General features: G+C 49.7%; 1 long non-coding RNA gene across 1 annotated transcript; it reads left to right on the plus strand.

Moving 5' to 3' along the window:
- The first annotated feature begins 462 nt into the window (after window positions 1-462).
- Window positions 463-6,194, plus strand: LOC135186305 (uncharacterized). Its single transcript, XR_010306815.1, has 2 exons — window positions 463-819; window positions 5,354-6,194. It is a non-coding gene; the product is annotated as an uncharacterized LOC135186305 (long non-coding RNA).
- Window positions 6,195-11,246: the final 5,052 nt, after the last annotated feature.

An 11,246-nucleotide genomic window follows, 5' to 3' on the forward strand; every position in this document is an offset into this window, starting at 1 on the left:
TGATACACCTGAGAAGGGAAAGAAGCTGAGGTGGTTGATGGGGCAAGCAGAGGCTCCAAATCCAAGAAACGTGAAGTCCAAGAGGACCAAAAAACTCAGTTGTGGAGGCAACAACACAGAAGGAGGCAGAACAAGGCCAGGCTGTGGGAGACAAACAGAAAAATTCAGGCTTGGATGGGGACCAGGGAAGAATGATCTGGGATGTCCTGTGGAAAAAACTGGCTGTGTCACAACGACCATGTTCAGGGGCACCAGTTACTGCTGCATGAATAACCTGCATTTTGGCACTTAGAAGGCTTCCAGCTCCTGGCATATCACATTCCTTGTGAGTATAATATTGTAGAGACTGAATGAAGGAGTTTTTTTTAATCAGGATTTTTCTCTCTACTCTATTTTTTTTTTTTTTTGTACTAACCTCTCCTTGATGTTTTTCTCTTCTGCTTTTTCTGACCTTTCAGGTGCGGACTTTGGGCCCAAGAAGGTTTACGCTGAGCTCCCAGACACAGGCTGCAGTAGTGGTTTGAAATACTGAGTGAAGTGTGTTCCTCTTTCAGTAGCTGGAGGAAAGATCCTAAAGAAAATGATTTCCAGAGGAAAAAAAAGAGTCCTGGAAACCTGAGGAAGAGTGTGTCAACTGTTTAGTGGGATGTAGTCGTTCTTTTCTGCCTGTCAGCTCTGTCTTGGATATCCACATCGTGCCCGGATCTTCTAAATGACAACCCAGCAAATGGTTAAAATCAAGGAGGCTTCATCAGCAGAAGATCTGGCCCTGATCTTCCAGCTCAAGGAGACCAAGAGCAGCCTGTTACAAGATCTGAGGTACAGCTTGACTTTAACCACCTACTTAAGCACTTCTGTACTTTTATTGCTGGGGAGGGGAGGAAAGGTCGCTGGGATTCCTGGATGGCAATCTGTAAATCCACGCTCTTGCAAGAAGGCTCAGCAGAAACGGACCTCCTGCTTCTGCTGACCTTAGAAGTCTACAACTTGATGTTGGTCTCTGTCTGGCAGCACTTTGCAAACCCTGGGCTGATACTGCGTGGACAATCTGGCCTTTTTACGTACTTGCTGTTCCATGACCCTCTGGCAGAATCTCTGCCCCCATTATTCATCCTGACACGGTTCGCGACGCGCTGAGCCGGGCTGCGGCAGCCAGCCTGCAGCCTTCCCTGAGGCTGCAAAAAGGGAAAATGCAATGTACAGGGGAAAGCAAGTGTATGTGCAGTCATACATGGGCACACAACCCCAAGCTTGTCATGTCTTTTCACATGCTGGATGGATGTGCATCGACTTCTGCACACCACATGCATTTTTCGCATGCTTGTTTTGTGCCCTACTTGGTGAAAAAGGCAGAATCGAAAATGTCTTGATAAACAGAGTGGAGCTTTTCAGGGTGTTTGATTTGAAGCTGTAGCTTGCAATGTTAGGAGAGGGAGAGATGAAGGAAGGAGAGAGGGAAAACAGGACGGGAAAAGCAACTGGAGAAAGGAAAAGGTGCAAAGTGGAGAGAGAAGGGCAGGAGAGGGAGGAGGAAAGGAAAAAAAAATGGAGGAAAAGAAAGGCAAAGAAAAGAAGAATCGCAGTGCTGCCAGGGTTTGTGTACCTTAAAATCCAAGAGGTCTAGAAGTTCTTGACCTACATTCCTGGTTGCAGGAGCGCAGCAGAGTAACCCACCATGGTTTGTTTAGAACATGGCAACTAGACTTGAGTCTTATGTTTTGGAGGAAGGTTTCGCAACAGTGCTGAGGAGCGAAAGCGAAAAAGCTTTCGCTGTTCCCCTCTTGCTGCCTCCCTCCCTCTGCCTTTTGGCATGATTGGCCTCAAAAGCCACTTGCTTCTGCAAGACTGTAGCAGGGCTGTTTTGATGGGGCTGGGCTTGAATTAGGAGTGTAAAAAAAAAAAAAGAAAACCAAAAAGACAAGGGAAAAATAATCCTCAAATCCTCCCCCCCCCTGCCCCGGGACAGGATGCTGGTATTTATAATCAAGTGGGTTTATGGAGTGAATGGTTTGACGTCTCGGATGCAGCTTGGTGGAAGTGCATGCTTCAGAGTGGTCTGCAAGGGGACAGCCGTCACGTGGTGCTGCTGTGACTCATTCAGATGGATTTTGGAGTTCTGCTGGAGTTTTGTGATGGGTTGGTTGGTTTGTTTTTTCCTTTGTCTCTGGAAGGGGCAGAGTCAAGTGCTCCAGTCGCAGGGACTGGTGCACTGATGGAGTAAACAGCATTGTGGACGCGCTGGCGGAGTCTCCGTTTGACTTGGCTTTGCTGGTCTCCAAAGAGTTACATTATTGGTTATTTATGCAGGTGACCTTTGGGCAGTGGAGGGAGTGTTTATGAATCTAAAAAGTTGTAGCATAAAAGCTTTTTTTGTGTCCCATACCCCCCAAAAAAGTGACCTGTGATTACTTCCTTTTCCAGCCCCACTTATTCTCTTTTCACAGAATCCTAGAATGGTTTAGGTTGGAAGGGACCTGGAAGGTCATCCAGTTTGAACACCTTGCCATAGATAGGGACACTTCCCACTAGAACAGGCCACTCAAGGCCTCATCTAACCTGGCCTTGATCACCTCTGGGGCGGGAGGTGCAGCCACAACCTCCATGGGCAACCTGTTCCAGCATCTCACCACCCTCATGGTACAGAACTTCTTCCTAACATCCAGTCTGAATCTCCCCATTTCTAGTTTTGCTACATCCCCTCCCTAGTTCTATCACTACCTGACACCCTAAAAAGTCCCTCCCCAGCTTTCTTGTAGCCCTCTTCAGATACTGGAAGGCCACAATAAGGTCTCCTTGGAGTCTTCTCCAGACTGAAAAATCCCAACTCTCGGTCTGTCCCTGTAGGAGAGGAGCTCCAGCCCTCTGCTCATCCTCACGGCCCTTCTGTGGACACCTTCTAGTATGTATTATCAAAGCTGTGCTTTTCTATCCTCAAGTTTTTCAGTACTTTTCACTTCTTTTTTCTGTTGCTAACACTCCAGCACCATTCGAGTGCTGCTCCAGGGTCAACATTTGCCACTAGAAAAAGAAGCCTAGAATGATTTGGGTTGGAAGGGACCTCAACAATCATCTAATTTCAACCTCCCAGCCACAGGCAGGGATGCTGTCTACTAGCCCAGGTTTCTCAAGGCTTTGTCCAACCTGGCTCTGAACAGTTCCAGGGAGGGGACATCCACAATCTCTCTGGGCAACCTGTTGCAGTGTCTCTCATCACCCTTGCTGTAAAGGATTTGCTCCTAATCTCTAGTCTGAACCTGCCCTCGTGAAGGGGAAGGCAGATGCAATTAATGCATCCTACTCCAAAAAGCCTGATCCCTCTTTATACAGTGTCCTAATGTGCTCTGTCCGCCCATGGTAGGCAAAGAGGGAACAAGAAGCTGCAGGCTTCCCTGAGTAAGAGAGCACAGCTCCTCTGAGTCTATCCCTGCTCCATGCTCCTGCAGCATCTCTCCTGCATCACTGAAGTGGCTCAAGCCTCATTAGTGACTGGAGAGGATAAGCTTCACTGGGCTGGCAGCAGCACTTGGGAGCATGCCCAGCTCCTAGCCCTCACCTTTCCTTCTGCCTTGCTGGAGTGGGAGCAGCCATTGTCTGGCCAAGTTTTCATGCTGCTGGCTGCATGGGTGTTCCTCACAGGGGAGGTCTTGTGCCACTTGGCTGTCTTGCTCCATGTTCATGTCCCAGAGTGCTACAAGTGATTTAGAGGCTGTCCTCTGCCTCGTTGACTCACTGCTGTGCATGACAGCAGCTCTGGGTCTGGGTTCAGCAGGATTCATTCCTCTCATCTTCTCCCTGGCAGATGATGCTGAATGGTTTTCAGAAGTTATATTCTGGGCTGTAAACTTGTAGCATGGTGAAAATTGTTCTTGTTAAGGTTTTTACTCCATCACTCTGACTCTGTCAAAGCTTTTCTGGTGGTGGTTACTCAGGAGAGCCTTGGAAGAAACAATCTTCCCAGTTGCCTTTCAGGCCCCTTTCTATTTCTCCCTATAATAAATGTGTTACCTTATGCCTGAGGAGCACAACCTAAGTGCTTTACTAAGCCTGCTGCAAATGATGGCAAAGTCTTGCTGTGCCACTGGAGGTGTTGGTCTAACACCAGCGTGACTGTGCCAGAGGTCACATAGATGCCCCTGAGGTTACTCCACTTGGTGCTGATCCATGTGGTCATTCAGGCAAAGATCATCCAAGTGTTAAAATCAGAAATTAAACCCTCTGGAGAGCTTTCACAGAGCAGGAGGTGTCACAGAATGGTAGGGGCTGGAGGGGCTGAGACCTGGGACTCTTTAGCCTGGAAAAGACTGAAATGGAATCTTATAAATATCCAGAGGGTGGAGGCCACGAGGATGGGATCAGACTTTCTTCAGCAGCATTCAGCAACAGGGTAAGGGCCAGTAGGTACACACTAGAATGCAAGAGGTTCTGCTTGAGCTTAAGGAGACACTTCTCTGCTGTGTGCTGGAGCCCCAGAGCAGGCCGTGGAGTCTCCTCCTCTGGAGATCCTGTGTCAGGACATGGGATGCTCAATGAGACGTAACTCTGAGAGTCTGCCCCTGTGTGACACTCAGGAGGAGGGAAGGCTCTCCCACAGCACCCTCGGATTCAAACACAGGAGGCAGGAAAGCAACCCATCTTGTTTGCAGGCAGGCGCAGGATATGTCTGCATGTGTTGGGGTGACAGCTGGTGACAGCTGCTTGGCAGGTCCATCTTGGCACGGGCTGTGTTGGGGCCATGGCCCTGGGGCTGCCTTGGTGCAGGGTGCATTTGGGCCGTGGCCCTGGGGCTGCCTTGGTGCAGGGCGTGTTGGGGCCATGGCCCTGGGGCTGCCTTGGCGCAGGGCGTGTTGGGGCCATGGCCCTGGGGCTGCCTTGGTGCAGGGCGTGTTGGGGCCATGGCCCTGGGGCTGCCTTGGCGCAGGGTGTGTTGGGGCCATGGCCCTGGGACTGCCTTGGCACAGGGTGTGTTTGGTTCTGCTCTTTTTTGGAGCCAAGTGCCAGCAGAGGGGAGCAGGCATGGATGGTGTGTTACTGGGGCAAGGGAGGGGAGCTGGTGGCAGTTCCTTCTCCAATCAAACCCAGTATTGGAACAGCAAGGGGAGGCCTCGTTAAACCTTTCTTTCCTGCTGAGGACTCTTTAGAGCTCTCCTCTTGGATCCAACCCCAGGGTTTGCTGCAGTTGCATGTTGCTGTCCTGGCTCCTTTCTTCCACCTCTTCTCTCTCTGTGCTAAAGCTGCAGCTGAGAGGGAAGTGTATGGATGTGGGATACCATGAAGTTGGTTGGAGCTGGGTACCTCTGGAGGCAGGGAAGCATCCTGGGTTGGAGTGAGTCCATGTATGCTCTCTTCTTTATAGTCTTTCCTCCATTCCTGTTGGCCACAATGGATGCTGAATGTGGAAGTGGATGGACCTTTGCTGTGATCATTGTCACCATGCTGATGCACAACTCACCTGCTTGCCCAGAGCCTTGTTAGCCCTGCTGGTGGCCACACATGCCATGTCCTCTCCAGCTGTGTCACTGAGCTGAACTGCCCACCTCTGTCTAGTCCAAAGACATTTTGCAGGTCCACCTTCCTTGCCCTGACCTTGCAAACGTGCTGATCCTTGCCAAGGGCGCTGTGTTTGTGTGGGGCTCTCCAGCTGCCCAGGGACAGTTTGGAAGAGGATCGCTCTGGGAAGTCTGTCCCATGACTACAAAGGGTTTGCTGCCCCCCTATGGATTTGACCGGAGCGGCTTGGGCCAGGGCACTAGGGTGGAGAAGGTGATGGCTGGTGGAGCCAGCTCCACCATCCTGCCCTATCCTCCCGGTTCAGGCTCTCCCTGTCCTCTTGTGAAGCTGAAAGGTTGGAGTCTGGGCTCCCATTCAACTGATTACATAAATGTAGCAGAACAACAAGGTTTTCCCCAAAGCAGCTCCATCTGTGCAGGGCACTTGTTCCTCAGGACTCCCTTGGTCGTGCTGTGCTTTGCTGGAGTTGGTGCCAAGCTCAATACCCACAGTTTAAAAATAACATTTGGGTGTGACAGCTCCATTATTTACCTAGGAGCCAACATTGTCTGGGAGGCAGAGCCAACCAGCTGGAAGTCTGGAGCAAGACATTCTCTTCTTGTCTACCACTGAGTTGTGTGTTACCTCCTGCTGCCTCAGTTTCCCTGCCTGATGAGTCAGGAATAAAAGAAAACAGCTCATGAAAATTTCTGTAAGACTTAGGTACTTTAAGACTCTCAGTTAAGATTCTCTTCCAGAATCCACAAATGATGGAATGCCAAGGCAGGCCAAAATCAGACTTGGTAGAGTTGGGCGATAATTGGATTCAATCATCTTAAAGGTCTTCCCAACCAAAATGATTCTATGATTCTAGGAATAGTTGCATCTCTTTGTTGGTGACCTAAGTTGGAAGGAAAATATTGATACAGAAATATGTAGTGGAGGATGTGGTGGAAAACCTGTAGAAGTGTCCAGCATGTCAAGGGATTGGATTCTGTTGCTCTGCTCTGCCCTCCTGAGATTCCACAGTGGTGCTGAAGCCAGCTCTGGAGTCCTCAGCACAGACAGGGACCTGTTGGAGCAGGGCCAGAAGAGGCCACAGCAATGCTGACAGGGCTGGAAGCCCTCTGCTGTGAGGCCAGGCTGAGAGACTTGGGATAGTTCAGCCTGGAGAAGGAAGGCGTCAGGGAGACCACCTGATGGCCTTCCAGTGCTTAGAGGAGACAATAAGAATGATGAGGACAGACTTTTGAGCAGGGCTTGTTGTGACAGGACAACTGGTGGTGCTTTGAACTGAAAGAGAGAGATTGAAGGAAGAAATACTTGATACTGAGAGTGATAAGAGCCCCTCCCAGGTTGCACAGAAAGGTTGGTAGCTGCCCCATCCCTGGAACCACTGCAGGTCAGGTTGTTTGGGGCTCTGAGCAACCTGCTTTACTTGCAGATGTTCTTTCTAGTCCAATCCCCCTGCACTCAGATGAGCTTTCAATGTCCCTTCCAACCCAAGCCAGTCTGTGATTCTATGATTCATTGGTATGTTGCTGGCTCACTCTTTGTGCCCAAAATAAAATCACTACACACTCCATTCCCCTCCACTTTCACCCTGCTGGTTCTGTCTGTGCTTTCCACTTCAGTGACAGCTCAATGCCAGGCATCTTTTCTTCCTGACTCTACACTTGATGATGTCTTAACCTACACAAACAACTCTAACCTATGTGGAGAGTCACCATGTGAAAGGTCAAACCTTGGAGATTTTCTTCAGTGTCTGAAAATCCTTGTTCAAATATTCCACCCTGTCATGGACAAATATGGGCTGGGTGGCACAAGGGTTGTGACAGCCTCCTCTGGGACAGCAGAAGCTTCAGGAGTTGTGGAAAAGGTAGCATCATAACCCCTTGACCTCTGACTGGAACTGGTGGCAACACAGTGCAATGGAGCAACCATGCTGGAGGGCTTCTTAGAATTCTCTTGTGGCTGCTTGGGAATGTCTTCCTGCACAGATCTGTGGCATTTTAATACAAGTTAAGTTTTCTGTCAGCTCTCTGTTCCACCCTGGAGTGCCATGAATTCTTTTGAAGAAGGCTGGATTCCTGGGTGGTGTGAATCCATGTGGTTCCACTGTCTTGCAGCTGAGCTCCATCTCTGCCAGCTGGGAAGCCATCGTGAAGAGTGTTAAAGCAGCCTGCCTAGAATTCACTCCATTCTTGTGATGACAGGTTTCCACTCCCATTTCCACTCTGCAGATGGCCAACAACTTCTGGGCCAGACAAAACTGGAATTTCTAGGATAGCTCAGATCAGACCTTCACTTGGAGCCAAATTCTACAGATGTTTGGGACTTCAGTTTGGGCCAGCCAGGAGCAGATCTACCAACCAAATCTGGAGCAAGCAGCAGGGTTTGATGGACTTCTGGTAGGTGACAATGGTCACCTTGCCTCATCTGTTGACTCTATGGTTGCAGAGCTGGATTCTTGATGGAGTTTGGAGGGTTGTTTTTACTTCCCCTCCCCATCCTCCTGACCCTTTTTCTTGGGGAGGGAAGAGAAAAAGAAGAAAAAAGAAATTCCAGAGTGAGCAGGAGACTGGGAGTAAAATCAGCCAGGGAGCTTACACTTAGGAGAGCTTGAGTTTGTTTATTGTTTGTTTTGAATCTCCACTCTTTGCCCTCAGATCAGGCTCCAAGAGAAGGAAAGGAGACTTCAGAGCTGTCTCTACAGCTCTGAAATACTGTGAAAGAAACCCTGGTAAAAGACTAAGGCAGCGGAATGGGTGACACCCAGCAAGAGCTCTTGTGCTGTAGGATCCTTCTTTCTGGAGAGTTCAACTCTCCTTGTGATGGTGAGAAAAGGAAATGACAAGAGGAAAGTCCATCTCTGTTTGCCTGTTCAGTGTTTCCCAGTGATGAGTGTCACCTTTAGGGGAGTCTACAGGCTTCAGGCCAAGAAGGAGACCATCTGAAAACTCCACCTGGAGTACTGTGTCCAGTTCTGAAGTCCCTATTATGGATATGGACATGATGGAATGTGTCCAGAGAAGGACCATGAGGATGCTCAGAGGGCTGGAGCACTTGTCCTTTGAGGACAGGCTCAGAGAGTTGGGGATGTTCAGTTTGGAGAAGAGACGATTTTGAGGAGACCTTACTGTGGCCTTCCAGTATCTGAAGGGGGCTACAGTAAAGCTGGTGAGGGACTTTTTGGGGTGTCAGGTAGTGACAGGACTGGGAGGAATGGGTCCAAGCTAGAGGAAGGTAGGTTAGGATTTGATGCTAGGAAGTTCTTCCTCATGAGGGTGGTGAAACACTGAAACAGGTTGCCCAAAGAGGTGGTAGAGGCTTCATCCCTGGAAGTCTTTAGAGCCAGGCTGGATGTGACTCTGGGCAACCTGGCCTAGTGTGAGGTGTCCTTGCCTGTGGCAGGGGGGTTGGAACTAGATGCTCCTTGAGGTCCCTCCTGACCCTGATGATTCTGTGGTCTGTAACTATCTGTTGTATGAGAAGGTTCCTCCTTGTCTAGCAGGCATGACAAGATCTCGAGGCGCCCAAAGTGCAGGACCTTTCTTACTGCTGTTAGTGAACTGCAGCCTGGATGATTTCTAAGCTATGGACTGATAACTTCTGACAGAGTCACAAGCCCATTGGAGCTGGATGCAGGTGTAACATTGAGCAAGAGCTTAATAACTGCTTCCTTAGTGCTTTACTACACTGAGTGAGGAATTCTCCTCTCCTAAATCTGAGAAAACATAGCAGTGGGCAGCCTGAGTGGGTAAAATTCCTCACTGACTACCACAAGAGAATTTTTGCATCCTTGTTTACAGACTGGTTCTTTTCTGGTCCTGGCAACTGCTGACACCAGGTTCCTCATGTAGTTCGCTCCCTGGTTGGAAGCCATGTGGTTGTTCCAATGTTCTCTGTCCTGTAAACATCTCCCAGAACGTGGCACACCGCTTCATCTGTCTCTTGTTAAGCAGAGAATGTGATGATGATTATGCAGGGATTTGTCAAAGCGATCTGGTGCCTCCAGGCTTCACCAAGGAGCAGGCAGTTTCACCAAGATGCTGTCTTCTTCTTGACAACTGCCAGGGAGAGAGGTAGGAAAGGTTTAGAAAGGGGGGAGGGGGGGAAATAATTCATGATACTGTACACAAGCAGAAGTGCCAAAAAGCAGGCAGAGTGCATGTCAGGGAAGTATTTACTGTGGCTGGAGTTTGAAATCTATTGAGGCTGATGTTAAAATATCAGCTGGGATCCCAGCCCAAGCTTGGTCACAAACGGAACGCATCAAAAAGCGCTCAGGAAATGAGCGGAGGCCCTGCTGAACTGAGCCAGCTCTTCTGTGGCTGCTCCAGCACACACAGAAAAGCCCTGCAAGGAGAGCGAGGGCAGCCGAAGGGAACAAGTGCCACTGCACTGCTGTGTCCCCTGGGCAGCCAGGGAGCTGCTGGGCAAGTGCAGTGATGCCCTGGGGAGCTGAGGGACCTCGCAGCAGAGGCGGGGAGGAAGTTTGTGGCAGACCTAATGCTGTCTCACAGCTGTTGTGGGTAGTAATGGGCCCAGAGTGCCCAAAAACATCAGAAGAGGTTTGCAGCTGGTGTGAGCTGATGTTTCTCCACCGATTCCAGCAGCCTCCGGGTTTGGATCAGGAGCAGTGTGGCCAGCAGGAGCAAGGCACTGATTACGCCCCTGTACTTGGAACTGGTGAGACTGCACATTGAATATTGAGCTTAGTTTTGGAGTCCTCACTATAAGGACATTGAGGTGATGGAGTAGGTCCAGAGAAGGGCAATGAAGCTGGTGAAGGGTCTGGAGTATAGGGCTGGTGAGGAGCAGCTGAGGAAACTGGAATTGTTCAACCTGCAGAAAACAAGGCTATGACTCTACAACTCCCTGAAAGAAGGTTGAAGCAAGGTGAGGATCAGTTTCTTCTTCCAATTAATGTGACAGGACAAGAGGAAACAGCTTCAAGCTGAGATTTAGATTGGACATGAGGAAAATTTCTTCCCTCAAAGGCCTGGAAAAGGCTGCCTACAGCAGTGGTGGAGTCCCCATTCCTGAAGTGACTTAAAAGCCAGGTAGATGCAGTGCTGAGGGATGTGGCAGTGCTGGGATAAGAGTTGGACTTGAACTTAAAAATCTCTTCCAACCAAAAATATTCTGTAATTGTGACAGTTCCATGGTGAGAGAAATTGGATGTGCAGGATTGATGCTTCAACATTTTCCACCTGGTCTGTCCAGGATTTCACAACTGTCTGTGACAAGAGAGGCATCTGCAGTTTCACCTGGATGTGAACTGCTGGTGTCCAAGAGGATCATAGAATTGTTTGGACTGGGAAAGTCCTCTAAGGTCATAGACTCCAACCTTCAGCCACACTGCAGAACACTTTAGACCTGGTGGGACCCTCTGAGCGCAGACAGGGTAAGAACAGAGCTGACAAGGGTTTGCCATCGTGGTGAGGCTTTGACACCATGGGTGGTGAGCGACATGTAGAGGTAGCTTTGCAAAGGCAGGGAGCTGACATGCACGGCTGGTGTAGCTCACATGGGTGTCCTCACCAAGCTCAGGCGGGAGGTTTTGTAACTACTGCTTGGGTAGGAGCATGAAGCTGTGAGAGGAACAGAAGGGTCATTTTGTGGGACCCCTGCTTGTTGTTAGCCCCTGACAGATTAAAATCCTACCAACATAGGCAGACTTGTTGGTCCTCCTGAGACAGGAATGATTCCTTCTCCGTTTCTCAGCTCTTTGGTGTGTCTCCTGAGTCAGACAA

Source organism: Pogoniulus pusillus, chromosome 24, assembly GCF_015220805.1.
Source record: "Pogoniulus pusillus isolate bPogPus1 chromosome 24, bPogPus1.pri, whole genome shotgun sequence".
Lineage (NCBI taxonomy): Eukaryota > Metazoa > Chordata > Aves > Piciformes > Lybiidae > Pogoniulus > Pogoniulus pusillus.